Source organism: Cherax quadricarinatus, chromosome 4 (assembly GCF_038502225.1).
Source record: "Cherax quadricarinatus isolate ZL_2023a chromosome 4, ASM3850222v1, whole genome shotgun sequence".
Taxonomy (NCBI): domain Eukaryota; kingdom Metazoa; phylum Arthropoda; class Malacostraca; order Decapoda; family Parastacidae; genus Cherax; species Cherax quadricarinatus.
The window spans coordinates 9,424,579-9,443,035 of record NC_091295.1 but is presented as its reverse complement, the minus strand read 5'-3'; the positions used below and the strand labels follow the sequence as shown (position 1 = coordinate 9,443,035).

The 18,457-nt window shown below is 40.2% G+C and overlaps 1 protein-coding gene across 1 annotated transcript in view; it reads left to right on the top strand.

Moving 5' to 3' along the window:
- UBL3 (ubiquitin like 3) overlaps positions 1-18,457 on the top strand; it is a 59,450-nt gene that overhangs the window by 1,023 nt on the left and 39,970 nt on the right. The gene's annotated exons all lie outside the window — the stretch shown is intronic.

Below are 18,457 nucleotides of genomic sequence, written 5' to 3'. Positions count from 1 at the left end.
TGTCTTGTCACTGTCTTTGGTCTGGTATCTGTCTTTCTGTTACTGGTCTGGTATCTGTCTTTCTGTTACTGATCTGCTATCTGTCTTGCTGTTACTGGTCTGGTATCTGTCTTGCTGTTACTGGTCTGGTATCTCTTGCTGTTACTGGTCTGGTATCTGTCTTGCTGTTACTGGTCTGGTATCTGTCATGCTGTCACTCATGGTACCATATTGGTCTAGTACCTGTCATACTGTCACCTGTCATACTGCCTTTTTTTCTGTCATTGTAAGCACACAGGGATAACTCCAAAATTTCCCCGGATTCCATAAGTTCAGCCACGTCTATCTTGATGCACGCAAAAACGAATAGTACAAAGTTGAACATAAATTTTTAATGCAGTTAAATATTTATACATCTAAGTATAATACATCAGTATTTAATGTTTGAAGCGTATCAGAAAGTATGTCTTAGTGCAAGGAGACCAGTTTATTTAAAATATTGCCAAATTAAAGCACACACAACCCAAATTCAGTGTAAAGCTTCCTTTAAGAAAAAGCACCAGTGCTACAAGTTTAAAACCAGCCAGAAGATTTATTATTAAGCTATTGCACAAAGGATTCCAACAGTTCTAAGTATAAATTGGCAGATATGCACCTACTCAAATTAAACATAAAAAATACCATTCTTTTCATAAAATAAATCAGCCATTGCAGATTGAAGCTGTTCAGAACATGCATAATTAATTTGTTGTACAGAAAAACTACTGCACTATTAAAAAAATATACTAAATTGGCTCCTTCGCACTGCATTAACAATTCCAATCTTCTTGTAAGTATTATACACCCATGTTGAAAGTTTGACGTCACGGAAACCAAATTTGAGGATAGCATATTTGCAAGAATTGGTTCAGTTTCCCCTTAAAAGCTTTTACATTTGTTTCTGGTGAAAGAGTGTTGAGCCGGGGACCACGGATGTTAATAGTCTTTTGTGCTGGTAGAAGAGTGATGAGCCAGGGACCACGGATGTTAATAGTCTTTTGTGCTGGTAGAAGAGTGATGAGCCAGGGATCACGGATGTTAATAGTCTTTTCTTATGTGCTGATAGAAGAGTGTTGAGCCAGGGACCACGGATGTTAATAGTCTTCTTTCATTGTGCCTTTGACACACGTACTTTTTATTGGGTTTATTCTATACTTCCTCCTGTATCTCTTCCATAAGTTAGGGTTGTGTGTAGAGTGGATGATGTAATCTGACATTATTCCTGAGTTTTTATGTGTTACTTTCGTTCTAGTGAGATGATCTGCCAGTGTTTTGTATCCTATGATCGTTTTGAGTTCTTCGTTTTATAACAAAAAAAAGGCACAATACCGTGACTGAACGATACACAAATAACCCGCACATAGAAGAGAGGAGCTTACGACGACGTTTCGGTCCGACTTGGACCATATACAAAGTCACACCAACCAGAAGTGGAGTAGGACGGCTGTATATAGGCAGGAAGAGGTAGTAGTAGTAGTAGTAGTAGTAGTAGTAGTAGTAGGGAATTAAGGAGGAGGAGCCAGTCAAATACAAAGAAAGGGGAGCACTGCAAGGGAGCTAGGTGCCCACAGAGGGAGAGCAAGTGCACAGAGGTGGGGGGAAGGGGAAGTGATGAAATAAATAAATAATGAAAGAACAGAAACACGCGACAGAAGAAAGAAAGACAAAAAAGGAAAGAGGAAAGGGGAAGAGGGAGAAGAAAAAAAAATGAGGAATCGGGTTAAGTCACGTGTGTTCTGAAGTTTGGAACATTTTACAATGTAGTGGGAGAGGAAGGCATCTACAGAGACGAAGCCAGGACTAAGATTCATACAAGTAAAGTTGTGTATTAGGGAGGATTCAACCAGACGGCGACTGTTAGAGTTGGAAGTAGGGAAGACAGTTTTAGCAGAAGACCAGTCAATAGGATGGCTGTGATCTCTGACGTGACAGAAAAGAGCATTGTTAGTGTCGGCAAGCCTAACACTATTTTTGTGCTCCCTAAGTCTGTCAGAAAGAGATCGACCAGTTTCTCCAAAGTATTGAAGAGGACAGGAGGAGCAAGAAATGGAGTAGACACCAGGAACATCTGTAGAGGGAGGAGAGGTATGAACGAGATTAGTGCGAAGAGTGTTAGTCTGGCGGAAAGTAAGCTTGATGTCTAAGGGATGGAGAGAATTGTTGAGATTAGAAAGACCGGAAATGTAGGGAAGGCAGAGGACAGAAGAGTTCCCAGGAGTAGAGAGTTAGGGAGAGAAGAAATTACGTTTAGCACGTGAGAGGGCAGAGTCTATGAAATGGGAAGGGTAGCCAAGACGGGAAAACGAATTATGAAGAGTGGAAATTTCTGCTGGAAGGAACTGAGGATCACAGATGCGGAGGGCACGGAGAAAGAGGGAGATAAGAACACTTTTCTTGACAGGGGAAGCATGATAGGAAAAGTAGTGAATGTACATGCCACTGTGCATAGGTTTTCGGTAAACAGAAAAGGAAAAACCTGTATCTGAGCGGTGGACGTGGACATCAAGGAAAGGAAGCAAGGAATTAGATTCCCATTTAGCTTTAATGGAAGGGGCAAGATTATTAAGAGCTTCAAGAAAAGGTTGGAAGAGACTGGAGTGATCAGGCCACAGAGCAAAGATGTCATCCACATAGCGGAGCCAGAGTGAAGGTTGCACATTGATGGTAGGAAGAAGAACAGTCTCGAAGTATTCCATGTAAAGATTAGCAAGGACAGGAGAGAGAGGAGAGCCCATAGCCACACCGAAGATTTGAGAATAATATTTCCCTTGGAAGGAAAAGGAATTAGAGTCCACACAGAGGCAGATAAGATCAAGAAAGACTTCAATAGGTATAGGGAGATATAGAAACCCTTTTATCGAAGCAGTTGGAATTTGTCTTCGTTGACTGTCATTTTGTTTTCCTTTGACCATTGGAAGACAGTTGTGAGTGACCAATGTCTCTCAGCCTTGCATTTTCTTTAAAGACATTGCAAGACATCTTGGTGATAGATTAGACATATGTTCAACACTTGGGTATTTTTATTGTGGAAAGGTTTCGCCACACAGTGGCTTCATTAGTCCAATACAAAGAATAATGGTGACGATCAGGAGGAGTTGAGGTAATCAGTCCCTCAGTCTGGAGTGTGTGTAATCAATCCATCAATCTTGATTAATGGATTGATTACATCGACTCCAGGCTGAGGGACTGATTACCTCAAATTTCTTGCTATCTTCACCTTTCTTCTTTGTACTGGAGTGATTAAGCCACTGTGTGGCGAAACATTTCTGCAATAAAAATACCCAAGTGTTGAACATGAGTGTAATTTATCAACTTATGGGTTCTTTGAACCATTTACGTACAAGACCTCTAAGTAATAAGACAGTTTATGGTATTATATTGCGATGACGTCTCATCTAAGAGGGACTTGTTCTGTTCTTCTCAATAAAATGCCTTAAACTACATATTGTGTTTCTTAACAAATTATTTGTATATTCTGACAATATACAATACATCCTGTATACCATGCGACACAATACATCGTGTATACCATGCGACACAATACATCCTGTATACCATGCGACACAATACATCCTGTATACCATGCGACACAATACATCCTGTATACCATGCGACACAATACATCCTGTATACCATGCAACACAATACATCCTGTATACCATGCGACACAATACATCCTGTATACCATGCGACACAATACATCCTGTATACCATGCGACACAATACATCCTGTATACCATGCGACACAATACATCCTGTATACCATGCGACACAATACATCCTGTATACCATGCGACACAATACATCCTGTATACCATGCGACACAATACATCCTGTATACCATGCAACACAATACATCATGTATACCATGCGACACAATACATCCTGTATACCATGCGACACAATACATCCTGTATACCATGCGACACAATACATCGTGTATACCATGCAACACAATACATCCTGTATACCATGCAACACAATACATCATGTATACCATGCAACACAATACATCGTGTATACCATGCAACACAATACATCCTGTATACCATGCAACACAATACATCGTGTATACCATGCAACACAATACATCCTGTATACCATGCAACACAATACATCATGTATACCATGCAACACAATACATCGTGTATACCATGCAACACAATACATCCTGTATACCATGCAACACAATACATCGTGTATACCATGCAACACAATACATCGTGTATACCATGCAACACAATACATCCTGTATACCATGCGACACAATACATCGTGTATACCATGCAACACAATACATCCTGTATACCATGCGACACAATACATCGTGTATACCATGCAACACAATACATCCTGTATACCATGCAACACAATACATCATGTATATCATGCGACACAATACATCATGTATACCATGCAACACAATACATCCTGTATACCATGCAACACAATACATCGTGTATACCATGCAACACAATACATCGTGTATACCATGCAACACAATACATCGTGTATACCATGCGACACAATACATCGTGTATACCATGCGACACAATACATCATGTATATCATGCGACACAATACATCATGTATATCATGCGACACAATACATCATGTATACCATGCAACACAATACATCGTGTATACCATGCAACACAATACATCGTGTATACCATGCGACACAATACATCATGTATACCATGCGACACAATACATCCTGTATACCATGCAACACAATACATCGTGTATACCATGCGACACAATACATCATGTATACCATGCGACACAATACATCATGTATACCATGCGACACAATACATCATGTATACCATGCAACACAATACATCGTGTATACCATGCGACACAATACATCATGTATATCATGCGACACAATACATCATGTATATCATGCGACACAATACATCCTGTATACCATGCAACACAATACATCGTGTATACCATGCAACACAATACATCCTGTATACCATGCGACACAATACATCGTGTATACCATGTGACACAATACATCGTGTATACCATGCAACACAATACATCGTGTATACCATGCGACACAATACATCGTGTATACCATGCGACACAATACATCCTGTATACCATGCGACACAATACATCCTGTATACCATGTGACACAATACATCGTGTATACCATGTGACACAATACATCGTGTATACCCAAACAAAAACAGTGGCACACAGCTTTTGTAGTAGCGCTATTAACTGGTAATATCCAAACTAATCCAGGACCTTAAACTGTTGTGCAGAGGCAAAACAGGCAGAAAAATGACGGTGATAATGACGGTCTAGTAGCTAGGAATAACCTTAGCATCAACACTAGTAGGTAAACTACCAACTGCATCAAATACCTGTAACACAGACTCTGATAAGCTTCAAACAAACTATACCAATAAAGGGGTAACCTCAAACAGTTGTCAACTAGTAAGTGTATCTCATGACTTTATTCAAAAAGAACTAAGCAGGTTAAACCCAACTAAGAGCACCGGCCCGGATAACATCCCGTCTAAGCTCCTAAAAGATGGTGCTTCTGAACTGTCAATCCCTATTACTCGCATAATAAATTTGTCCATCACCAATAATACCATACCGGAGGGGTTCAAGGAGGCCAGAGTTACTCCTATCTTCAAGAAAAATAGTAGGTCTGATATCAGTGTACTCAGTGTAATATCCAAAATTGTAGAGAGGGCGGTGTACTGTCAAGTAGGTAAGTAACGTAGTGACAACAACATTCTCCATAGTTATCAATCAGGCTTTAGAAGATCTTACTCAACCGACACCTCCCTAATTAATCTGATGGATTACATGAGAACTGAAATGTCGATGGGGAACTTCATAGGTATGGTAACCTTAGACCTGCAAAAGGCCTTCGATACTGTCAACCACAATATATTATGTAAGAAACTTCAAGCTATCGGTATGGTTCGGTAGACTGGTTTAAGTAACAGGAGACAAATTGTCAAAATCAACAAAACGGAATCAGAACCCCTGCCGATAATATGTGCAGTTCCCCAAGGTAGTTTTCTGGGTTCTTTATTATTCCTTTGCTATGTTAACGACATGCCTATCAGTGTCAAGTGCAAACTCCTACTGTATGCAGATGACAGTGCTCTGTTAGTGTCAGGTAAAGACCCACAAGATATATCAAATGTATTAACACTGGAACTGGAGTCCTGCAGCAAATGGTTAGTAGACAACAAACTATCGTTGCACCTCGGGAAAACTGAAGCCATTCTCTTTGGCACGAAACAAACTGAGAATGGTAAATAATTTTAATGTCCAGTGTAATGGGGAGCCCATCACTTCAGTTTCCTCAGTAAGATATCTGGGAATCCCCTTTGACCCATGCATGTTAGGAGAATTGATAGGGAACAGTGTAGTAAAGAAAGCGAATGCCAGACTGAAGTTACTCTACAGACAAGCACAGTGTCTACCTACTGAGGCTCGCATGACTCTGTCTAGCCCTTATACAATGTCATATGGACTACGCTTGCTCTTCATGGTGCTCTGCCTTGACAAAAAAAAACTGAAGGATAGACTGCAAATCACCCAGAACAAAATGGTAAGATTCATCCTGGGCCTGGGACCAAGAGAGCTTGTAAGTCAGGATGAATTACAGCAGTTGGATATGCTGTATGTTGAAGACAGAGTAAAACAACTGAAGCTAAATCAAGTTTATAAAATTGCTCACAAACAGTGTCCAGAATATCTTGCTGCCAATTTTGTCAAGGTTGGGAACCAGAGCAATCATAGTATTAGGGGGAGAGAGCACAACTTTGTAGTACCACAGTCAGTGGCCAGGCTTCAAACACCTTTTATTGTACAGCAATAAAGGAATGGGACAGACTGCCCGCACATGAACCAGTTCAAGAAGAGTGCCAAAAGGTGTCTGATGAATGTAGCTACAGAAAGGGAGGGGAATGATTTTTTATTTTTTTTAGCTAACACACGTGTAATTTTTACCTTATTCCTAGTAATGACCCTCGTATTGTAGTCTTAATGACCCTCGTGTAGTAGATAGTCTTAATGACCCTCGTGTACTAGATAGTCTTATCATTATCTTCTTTTAGAATAATAAGATATTATCTCCTTTATAATAATAAGGTAAAAGGACCCCAATGGAAATAAGTCACTCTGATTTTTTTTTTTTGGGGTTATCCCAGGTTCTCTACACATATGCTGCTATGTATGATAATCTATGTAACTGTATTTGTGTATACCTGAATAAACTTACTATTATGTAAAGCTGCAGTGAAGGTCTGGATTCTGAATGTTGAGTGCGATTTACTTTACTGTCATAAAGCACTTTGTTTTATGCAATACTGCTGAAGACGTGTAAATATTTATTGTGCTTTCTTTCTACATTTCACGTCGTTAACGAGGATAATAATAAATGTGCTCCTCATTATCTCCATGTGATCTTCATTATCTCCTTGTGGTTATTATCTCCATGTGCTCTTCATTATTTCTATTTGGTCCCTATAATTACCATTAAGGATCAGTTTGGATCACTGGATCCTCCTACACGTGACAGCGCATTTAAAGGTTTAGTTTCTAATTTTTTTGGTACATTAATTATAAAAAACGTGATACATTTAAGACAAAGTTTGTGCCATTGTGAAAAGTATATAGAAAAGAGAGGAGTGTCCCGTAGCTCGGTTGGTAGCGCACTCAGCTCACACACTGAGATCCGGAGTTCGAATCCCCATACGGCTGGAAACCAGGACGTGTTTCCATAAGACACCAGTTGTCCATGCTCACCCATCAATAAAATGGGTACCTGGGTGTTAGTGGACTGGTGTGGGTCGCATCCTGGGACAAAATTGACCTAATTTGCCTGAAATGCTTAGCATAACAAGGGGCTTCTGTATAGTAGTATGTCATTGATGTCAGCTAGGACTGTATACCATGTACATGTACTTGTTATATTATTATATTTGACGGTGACTGACTCTTATACCGAAAGTGGTGGGGTGTTGATGGTAGGGGATATATTGGGTAAGGGGTTGGTAGCCTTCCTATCCCTTCCTTGTGCGCCTGAAGTCGTGCGTAGTGCAGCACGTGAGGATGGGGGGGGGGGAAGAGAGCAAGAGGTAAACACAAGGGGTGAGGAGGCAGAGAGAGGATGGGAGAAAGAGAGAAGCAAGGGTGCTCTTTACTTGATGCGTAGATTTGTTTTCTCCGGTGTTTTCATCTGATTGTGGTTGCAGGGGTCGATTCATAGCTCCTGGTCTTGTGTGTGTGTGTGTGTGTGTGTGTGTGTGTGTGTGTGTGTGTGTGTGTGTGTGTGTGTGTGTGTGTGTGTGTGTGTGTGTGTGTGTATGTAAGCACATACTTGTGGTTGGGGACTCACAGGTAAGATATATGGACCGTGCCTTCTGTAATAGGAATAAGAAGGTAAGAGTGTGTGCTTCCCAGGAGCTGGTGTTAGTAACATAGTCGACAGGTTGGATAATATCATGTCAGGTAATGGGAACAAGCCTATTATCTGTCTCAGTACTGGTGGAAATGATATTGGGAAGGGTAGGAGAGAAGAGCTGCTAGATAAGTACAGGTCAGCTATAGATTTAATTAAGTCTAAGGGAGGGATCCCAATTATATGTAGCATCTTGCCTAGAAGGGGAGTGGGCAATGAATGGCTGTCTAGGGCAATTGGTGTAAATTGCTGGCTAGACAGATACTGCAAGGAACTTGCAATCCCATTCATTGACAACTGGGACAACTTTTATGGCAAATATGATATGTATGCAAGGGATTGGGTACATCTTTCTGGGGCAGGGGTGGTAGCTCTTGCAAACTCAATCGAGAGGGCCATTGCTGAAATGCCTAGAATTTTAAACTGATAGAAGATAGAGGTATGGGTGTGTGTGGGAAACAGTCAGGATGCAACACTAGGGTTGAAGACAGTAAATGTATAAAAGACATTCATCATGAAGTTATAAATAAAGACAATAGATCACGTCAGCAAACAAAGGGCGACAGCAGAGGGCAGCAAAGGACTAGCTCCCTTAAGGTTTACTATACTAATAGCAGGAGTGTAAGAAATAAGATAGATGAGCTAAGATTAATTGCAAGTGCAGGAAGCATAGATATCATTGCTATAACAGAGACCTGGCTCAATCTGAAAGATAGAGAGATGCCTTCTGAATGTCACATACAAGGCTATAAATTATTCCACACTGACAGAGTCAGCAGGAAGGGTGGTGGAGTAGCGATGTACGTCAGAGACAATTTAAAGTGTTGTGTTAGACAAGATATAAAATTAGAAGTGTCAGCCACTGAATCTGTTTGGTTACAGCTTCTCGAGGGCCGTGAAAAACTAATTTTGGGTGTGATTTACAGGGCCCCAAATCTTGATAGGGAGTGCGGTAAACTTCTATGGGATGAAATTCGTAAGGCCTATACATACGAAAATGTTGTGATAATGGGAGATTTCAACTATAGACAGATGGAGCAATTTGACAGGAAATTTAGAATCAAGTGACTTGATACGATTCAGGATTGTTTTTTAAAACAGTTTGTGACAGAGCCAACTAGAGGTTCTTGCCAGCAGGGAAATGCTAATTAATAATCTTGAGGTTAATGATGAGCTTGTGGAAAGTGATCACAAATCACTCAGTTTTAATATATCATGGAATTCCCCTAATAATGGCAATCAAGTCTCTGTCCCTGACTTCCGCTTGGCTGATTTCATAGGACTGAAAAATTACTTGGGCGGGCTGAACTGGAATGACCTGACTATGGGTCAGGTTGGTGGTGATGATTGCCGATATGACGTTTTCCAGCGCATAGTTCTAGCTGCTCAGACAACTTATGTTCCAAATAGGGAAATCAGATCAAGCAAAAATGATCCCAAATGGATGAACAATAGATTAAAACATCTCATTGATCAAAAGAGAGGCATATATAGGCAAATCAAAAGAGGAGAGGTGCAATTAAGAAATCAATATATTCAGTTAAAGAGAGAAATAAAAAAGGAAATAAGAAAAGCAAAAAGAGATTATGAGGTTAAAGTTGCAAGGGAATCGAAGACTAACCCAGGAGGATTCTTTCAGGTATACAGAAGTAAGATCAGGGACAAGATAGGCCCACTCAAAAGTTACTCGGGTCAGCTCACAGACAGTGATAAGGAAATATGTAGAATTTTTAACACATACTTCCTCTCAGTTTTTATTCAGGAAGATACTAGCGATATTCCAGAAATAAATTATGTAGAACATGATGATAATAAACTGTGCACGATTAGGCTCACAAGTGACATGATGACTGTTCTTTAAGTTTATCCTTTGTATGGACTGATGAAGCCACTGTGTGGCGAAACGTTTCCTCAATAAAGATACCCAAGATGTTGCACATGTGTCTAATTTAACAACATGTCGGTTCTTTGAACCATTCATCTACAACATTGTTGTGATTGTGGGGGTGGATTCTCGACTCCTGGTCCCGCTTCTTTACTTACGATGGACTTAACTGTTTTCGTACCCCGTGGATCGTGTCGCAGTTGTCAATAAAATAGTGTTTAGAGTCAGCTTGGCTCCACAGTGAAAAACCTGTTTCTCGAGACTGGAATAACGTCTTTCATTGGGCCTCAGACAACAGTGAAAACAAGTTTGAGTTGCACCTCCGTGGAAGACTGGTGGAAGCCGACTGAAAGGCGGCACAAGACAAACTCAAATCATTCCATAGAGCGAGAGTTAGGAGTGCCGATGTCAAAGGATACCTTTGATGAGTTCCGAGTTTTTCTACTGAAGCCCGGCCATGGGCCAGGCTTGTCTGGTGCCTGCCTGGTCAACCAGGCTGTTGCTGTTGGTGGCCCGCAGCCCCACATATTCATCACAGCCTGGTTGGTCTAGCACCTACATAAGAACATAAGAAAGGAGGAACACTGAGCAGGCCTGTTGGCCCATACTAGGCAGGTCCTTTACAATCCATCCCACTAACAAAACATTTGCCCAACCCAATTTTCAATGCCACCCAAGAAATAAGATCTGATAACTCTATCCACTCTCATATGCAACTCCCACTCAAATCCAACCCTTCTCACTCGTGTATTTATCCAACCTATATTTGAAACTACCCAAGGTTTTAGCCTCAATAACCCAACTAGGTAGACTGTTCCACTCATCAACTACCCTATTTCCAAACCAATACTTTCCTACATCCCTTCTAAATCTAAACTTGTCCAATTTGAATCCTTTACTGCGGGTTCTCTCCTGGAGAGATATCCTCAAGACCTTGCTAATATCCCCCTTATTAATACCCATCTTCCACTTATACACTTCGATCAGGTCTCCCCTCATTCTTCGTCTAACAAGCGAATGTAATTTAAGAGTCTTCAATCTTTCTTCATAAGGAAGATTTCTAATGCTATGTATTAATTTAGTCATTCTACTCTGAATGTTTTCTAACGAATTTATGTCCATTCTGTAATATGGAGACCAGAACTGAGCTGCATAATCTAGGTGAGGCCTTACTAAAGATGTATAAAGCTGAAGTATAACCGCTGGACTTGTGTTGCTTACACTTCTTGATATAAATCCCAGCAATCTATTTGCCTTATTACGCACGCTTAGGCACTGCTGTCTTGGTTTAAGGTTGCTGCTCACCATAACCCCCAAATCCTTCTCGCATTCTATACGGCTAAGTTCAGGAAGGACCTTGTCCAGTTCCTGAAGATTTCTACACTTGTCCCAGCAGTGTTTCTGATATCTTCTGGGATATGTTGAATAATCTGGGACCACGAATGTTGATAGAGTTTTCCCTTACTGTGCTCACTGCCCCTCTGCTTTTCACTGGGTTTATCTTGCACTTCCTCCCATATCTATCGCTCCAGTATGTTATGGCAGTGTGCAGGTTTGAGACAAGGCCTTCAAGTACTTTCCAGGTATATAGTATCATGTATCTCTCCTCCGTTCCATTGAATACATATTAAAGACTTTAAAGTTTTCCCAGTAATTTAAATGTCTTATTGACTATGTGCGGGCCTTAAACGATCTCTGTATTTGTTCCAGCTCTGATATTTCTCCTGCCTTGAACGGGGCCGTCAACACTTGAACAATATTCCAATGAGGGAACACGAGCGATTTAAAAGTGTAACTGTTGACATCATTTTCCTTGTTTTGAAGGTTCTCACTACCCACCCCTATCATCCTCCTGGCTGTCGTGACCTTTATCTTATGTTCTTTGAAAGAAAGGCCAGCTGCCATAATTATTCCCAAGTCTTTCACGTGTTCCTATCGTTCTATTTGACGATCCTCTTTGAGTTTTGTATACATTCTTCCTTTTGAGTTCTTCATTCTTTTCATACCTAAGCAGCTGGAACTTATCACCACTGAACGTCATCTTGTTCTCTAGAAAACATAAGGAACTTACATTACTTGTATGCATTCAGTCAAACAATAGGGAATGCTTGAAGTCCCTTGAACTGTATTCTTGGAACGTAGGCTGGAGAGGCGCATTATAATTTACACCTGGAAAAATCTTGGAGGGCTTGGTTCTATACCTGCGCACCAGAATCACACAGTATGAAAGCAAGAGACTTAGCGGTATTTTGCGCAGTCTGCCAGTAAAAAGTTGGGGCGCGATTAGTACACCAAGAGAGAACTTCATAAGCGTCAGAGGTCCTCTTCTGTTCAGTGCTTTTCCTTCGTGTTAGAACTACTAGCAAACCTCTGGCTGTTTTCAGGAAACTTGATAAGTTCCTCTAATCATTTCCTGATCAGCCGGGTTGTGGAGTATAAATTGGGTAGCGTGCGGCCAACACCATCAGCCTGGTTGATCAGACCAAAAAAGGGGGGGTTTGGTCTGGGACCGGACCACGAGGGCAGTGGCCCCTGAAAGAGTCACCAAGTAAATATATATATATATATATATATATATATATATATATATATATATATATATATATATATATATATATATATATCTATATATATATATAAATATCTATATATATATATATATATATATATATATATATATATATATATATATATATATATATATATATCTATATATATATATATATATATATATAAATATCTATATATATATAAATTAGACACATGTGCAACGCTTGGGTATCTTTATTGAGGAAACGTTTCGCCACACAGTGGCTTCATCAGTCCATACGTAGGAGAAACTTGAAGAACAGGAGGAGAATGAGGTAATCAGTCCCTCAACCTTGAGTCGATGTGTTCAGTTCATGAATCTTGAATAGAATACGGCATATCAGCGGAGAAGCAGCTTATAGACCTTATGTGTCTAATTTATCTACATGTCGGTTCTCTGAACCATTCATCTACAAATATATATATATATATATATATATATATATATATATATATATATATATATATATATATATATATATATATATATATATATATATAGGTAAGGTAAACATAACACGACACAGTACTTGCCCCAGTTCACTTTACTTCCTATACCTGATATAGACAAAGAAATAAATTATAGCTCCGTTATCTTTTATAAACGATACTACAATTTACATGAGAGTGACATCCATCGAGGACAGCGACTACGCCACTCGAAATTATATGTTCAGCGAGAACAACTTTCACATACTCTGCTGCGGTAAAAAAAAAATGTAAACTGAAATGTAGTGTAAAACTGGAATCACTAGATAGAGCAGAAGAGGAATTTGAGTTTCAGGAGTAGTATGTCAATATTAAATTCCAGGATCCCAAGTGTTATCATAACTGCAACGAAATTGATTGGCTGGTTAACTAGAACCTTTGAAATATCAGATACTAATCCAATGCTGATAATGCGTAACGTACATGCGCTTTTTAGCGTGAAATAATGGTGTTCACTAACAGCCCCTTTTAAGGCAGGCAGAATTACGGAACTGGAGAATGTACAAAGAACCTTCATTGCTTTTATAAATTCGTTCAAGCACCTAAATTATTGGGAACGCCTTAAGTTTTTTTTTTTTTTTGGCGAGAAAGATGCATCATAATTTGCATCTGAAAAATTCTAGAGTTATTATCCCAGATCTGCACCCCGAAGTTGCTCCCTACGAGAACAAGAGGTTCGGCAAACTATGCAGATTCCATCCAGTGAAAAGCAGTGTTGCAGTGAGTACACTAAGAGACAACTCATTAGGTGCAAAGACTAAAACTTTTCACAACATGATTACTAATAGATTCCTAGTTGTCTCCAAGGGGTAACTAGATAAGTTCCTGATTACTCTGGCTGTGATACCCACGTTGGAGTGAGTGCAGTTAGCATCAACCGCCTGGTTGATCAGGCCTTCAACCCGGTCTGGTCTGGGACTGGACCTCGGGGGTGAGGACTCCCTGGAATCATTTTCAGGTAACTTGGAAAATTCTGGAGGGATTTGTCCCAGGTCTGCACACCAGAATTACTCCCAACGAGAGTAAGATGCAAGGTAGACGGTGCAAAATATTTCCCATGGAAAACAAGAATGCAACGAGTACACTAATTGGTAACTCAAAAACTGTATAAGGCCCAAGATTTTTTTTAATTCCCTCAATTAATATAATTATAACGAGGATTACCAAGAGTGTCCTAGATGTCGTCATTGACGAGGGAGCGCGATAAGTTCGTCAGTACTTGATGCACTGGGCTGCGGTGTGTACATTAGTTGGACTGTGTACTGCTATCAGCAGGGGCCTGATTGATCAGTCCGTCAACCAGGTTAGGTCTGGGCGCCCTCAGAATCGGCTGCAGATAAGTTACATGTTTACTTTTTCTTCCTTGATCATTTCACTTCTTACCGTCCTTAATGGTATTTCATGACGTCCTGTTTTTATCATTTGCTCCTCAGCGTCCTTAATGTGTACTCGCTGGAGCAGAGGAGGGATGCATATGCAAGTTAATATATACGTGAAAAGTACTAAAGGGTCTAGTCCCAAATCTGCACACTTCCATAACATACTGGAGTGGGTGGTATGGGAGAAAATGACAATAAACCCAGTGAAAAGCAGGGCCACCGTGGACACAGGAGAACCCTATAACGACACCCTTGGTCCCAGACTATTTAACATCTTAGGAAAAGATATCAAAAATAATACTGGAACAAGTGTAGAGGTCTTTAAGAGGAAATTGGAGAAGTATCTCCACTAAGTGTCGGATCAACTAGGCAATGATAAATATGTGGGGCAGCGAACAGCCAGCAGCAACAACCTGGTTGACCAGACATGCCTGGCCCGGGGCCGGGCTCCAGGAAAAGTTGAAATCTCCAAATTCATCAGAGGTATAACCAGAGCCTCACTATCCACATAAAAACTCTACTGCATTCAGTAACCTGCCACTTATTTCCATACGTTTGCAACATCTGCCACATTACTACCCTGTTCACTCTATCATATGCTTTTCTAAATCCATATTTGCAATGAAAAGTTCTTATCGTTATCTAATTAGTATTCACTTATGTGTTCACCCTCACTGTGGCTAACACTAAATAATGATCTGATATTTGTCACCTTTCCGAAAACATACACGTCTACAAGTCTACCCATCATCCTTTTATCTACTAATGCATAGTCTGACAAACTGCTGCCATTACGCCCTACATCGTATCTCGTTTACTTATTCTTTTTTTTTCTTAAAATGCTTATTATTTATTATCAGCCTCTTTCTATACATATTTCAATTAAAAGCCCCCATAATCATTTACACCTGGTACTCTAAACTTACATAATACGCTAGTTTCTCCCTCTGTACCATTTACGTCCCCCAAAACAATTATTTTATCACATGACTCGAAACTACCTAGACACTAGTTTGTCACCTCCCAAAATTAAATTTTTTTTTCTCTCTCTCTCTCTCTCTCTCTCTCTCTCTCTCTCTCTCTCTCTCTCTCTCTCTCTCTCTCTCTCTCTCTGTCTCTCTCTGTCTCTCTCTGTCTCTCTCTGTCTCTCTCTCTCTCTCTCTCTCTCTCTCTCTCTCTCTCTCTCTCTCTCTCTCTGTCTGTCTGTCTCTCTGTCTCTCTCTCTCTCTCTCTCTCTCTCTCTCTCTCTCTCTCTCTCTCTCTCTCTCTCTCTCTCTCTCTCTCTCTCTCTCTCTCTCTCTCTCTCTCTGTACTCTCTTTCCCAGGTACATAAACACTATTACCCACTTCTGCTTGAATGATTCATGTGGAAGGTGAAAAATACTTGGTTTATGGTGGTTGCTTATGTATTATGGGAGTGAATTAGTTACGACTGTAGCAAGTTAATTATAGTGTAAATTTAATGTTAAAGGGGGAATATGTTTAAAGGTCTGGCAAGTCAAACGGTTCTGGCGTTTTGTAAATAAAATCAAGCAAACAAATCCTCCCTCGTTGTTTTCTTAAGATACTGGCATGTCAAGTCTCTGTCAGCTTAGTCTCTCATGTGTACGGGCCTCCGTGTTGCTCCCAGGTTTTTTTTTTCCTTGTATCTAAAGTTTTCCATAATTAGTTTTAGGTAGGCTATGTAAGCTCTGTCTCTACCCCATCCTTGGTGGTGATTTGTCATTTCGTGTTGTCGTCATACACCTATATCGGTCTTGTATATTTTGATGGTTATAGACCCTAATAGTATCATGTATCTTCCAGTCGTAACTGGTCCTCTGTTGAAGGTTGTGGTCCCGCCCAGTTCCTGGAAGCTCCATGTATTTATGAACAACAGCGATACTCCTAGAACTCATCTCTTTCTTCATTCCTTTCTCGTAACACGGGACTATGCCGGGACCTGGCATTCGTTATTCACTTGTTATTTTTATCTAAATTTGGTGGTACCTTTGGTATTCATTCTTTTAATTTACCACTTTTGTTGATATTCCATTTGCATGTATTTGCTATACATAGATTTAGTTTTCGCTGAGTTTTCTTGAGATGTCTCGGTGGGAAGCGGGGGAGGGGGATAACAAGTGGATGTTTTTGTTCATGTGGAAAATGCACTTACCAAGTTATGATTCAGGACTCCTGAGTTCGACTTTAAATTGCTCACGATCAGTCACAGTAAAGTCATGGTTTATGGGTCCTACCTGCTTATAAGTGTGTGGGGATGGTAGGAAACCACTTTAGAGAGATGGACACATTTGAGTGTAAAGAATATAACGAACAGTTTAGTTTGAAGGGTGGAAGCCTTGTTGATGTATTCTCAAGGTTCTATGTGGTAGCCATTGTTCTGTATGACAACAGCACTACTAGATGAACCCAGTGAGTTGGTGAACAGAGCCCCTCAGCTCGCATAATTTGTGGAAGAGTGCTGTATGATTAAGACGTCAATAAAATTTAATGTATTATACATAACATGAAGACGAAGCACTGTGATCTTAAAATGTACTTTGGGGAAAAGTGAAGGATAGTTATTTCGAAGGAGGTAATTTCCTGTGGTGCAGGAAAGTGCCGCTGTTGCCTTACTCGACATAACTCGTATATTTGATTCATTTAGACGTCACTTTCAGTTGTCGTGGTCTTTTTGGAGGAGTGTTCACCTATGGTCAAGAAAATTTGGAGAGTTTCTCTGCAAGAGTTTGACTATATTTGTCAGACTATTATAAAAAAAAAAAAAACAAGAGGGCCATTTCTCTCTGGGACTTGATTTCTAATGCTTGGGATATCAGGTTCTTTACGCATTTTTAATATTTTAGTCGTACATGAATATCTTAAGACGATTCTCATCGCTTATGCAGTTTTCTATCCCTCCAAGCTTTCCGTGTGATAAAAGAGCAAGCAGGAGTGCAGCATAGTCAACTAGTGACTTGATGTGAACAAAATAAACAATTCTCACTAGTCCTACATTTAACACTTTAAGTGGAGTAAAATCCTGCCTCAGCTCTAAATGCTCTCGGCCTTTCTATTAGCGACTAAGTATTATAACAAGAAGTTCAGATTCAAAATATCTGTATGTGGAGCCGAGACCCATCATGCAACTGGATCCTGTGAACTGCACCGGGGTCGAGTGTGTTTGTTTTCTCGCCCGAGATGATCATGTTTGTGCTAAAGTACACCATTGATGGATCTGTAAGTTTGCCAAACGCGTATACACCACCACGGTTATTTATTTGTACTCACCTATATGTTGTTACGGGGTCGATTCACAGCTCTTAACCCCGCTTCTTCGCTGGTCGCTGTTAGCTTCACCCCTGGCTTTGAGAGCCTTTTTCGTACTTTTTCTTAGTTATGTATGGATCCTGCCTCGACCACTTCACTCTCCCAGTCGCTCCATTTCATGACTAAGGTTGAAGAAATACTTCCCAATATCCTTATGACTCGTCTGAATTTTCAGCTATTCAACTGGTACTGCATACTCCAATATGGACTGAGAAACACACTGTAGTGTCGTAAATGACTTCTTCCTTAAATTTCTTAAAGATTTTCTAAGATTTGCAGCAAATACGCGTCTGGTTGATGTACGCCCCATGTACTCGGTATGATACTCAACCCCCCCCC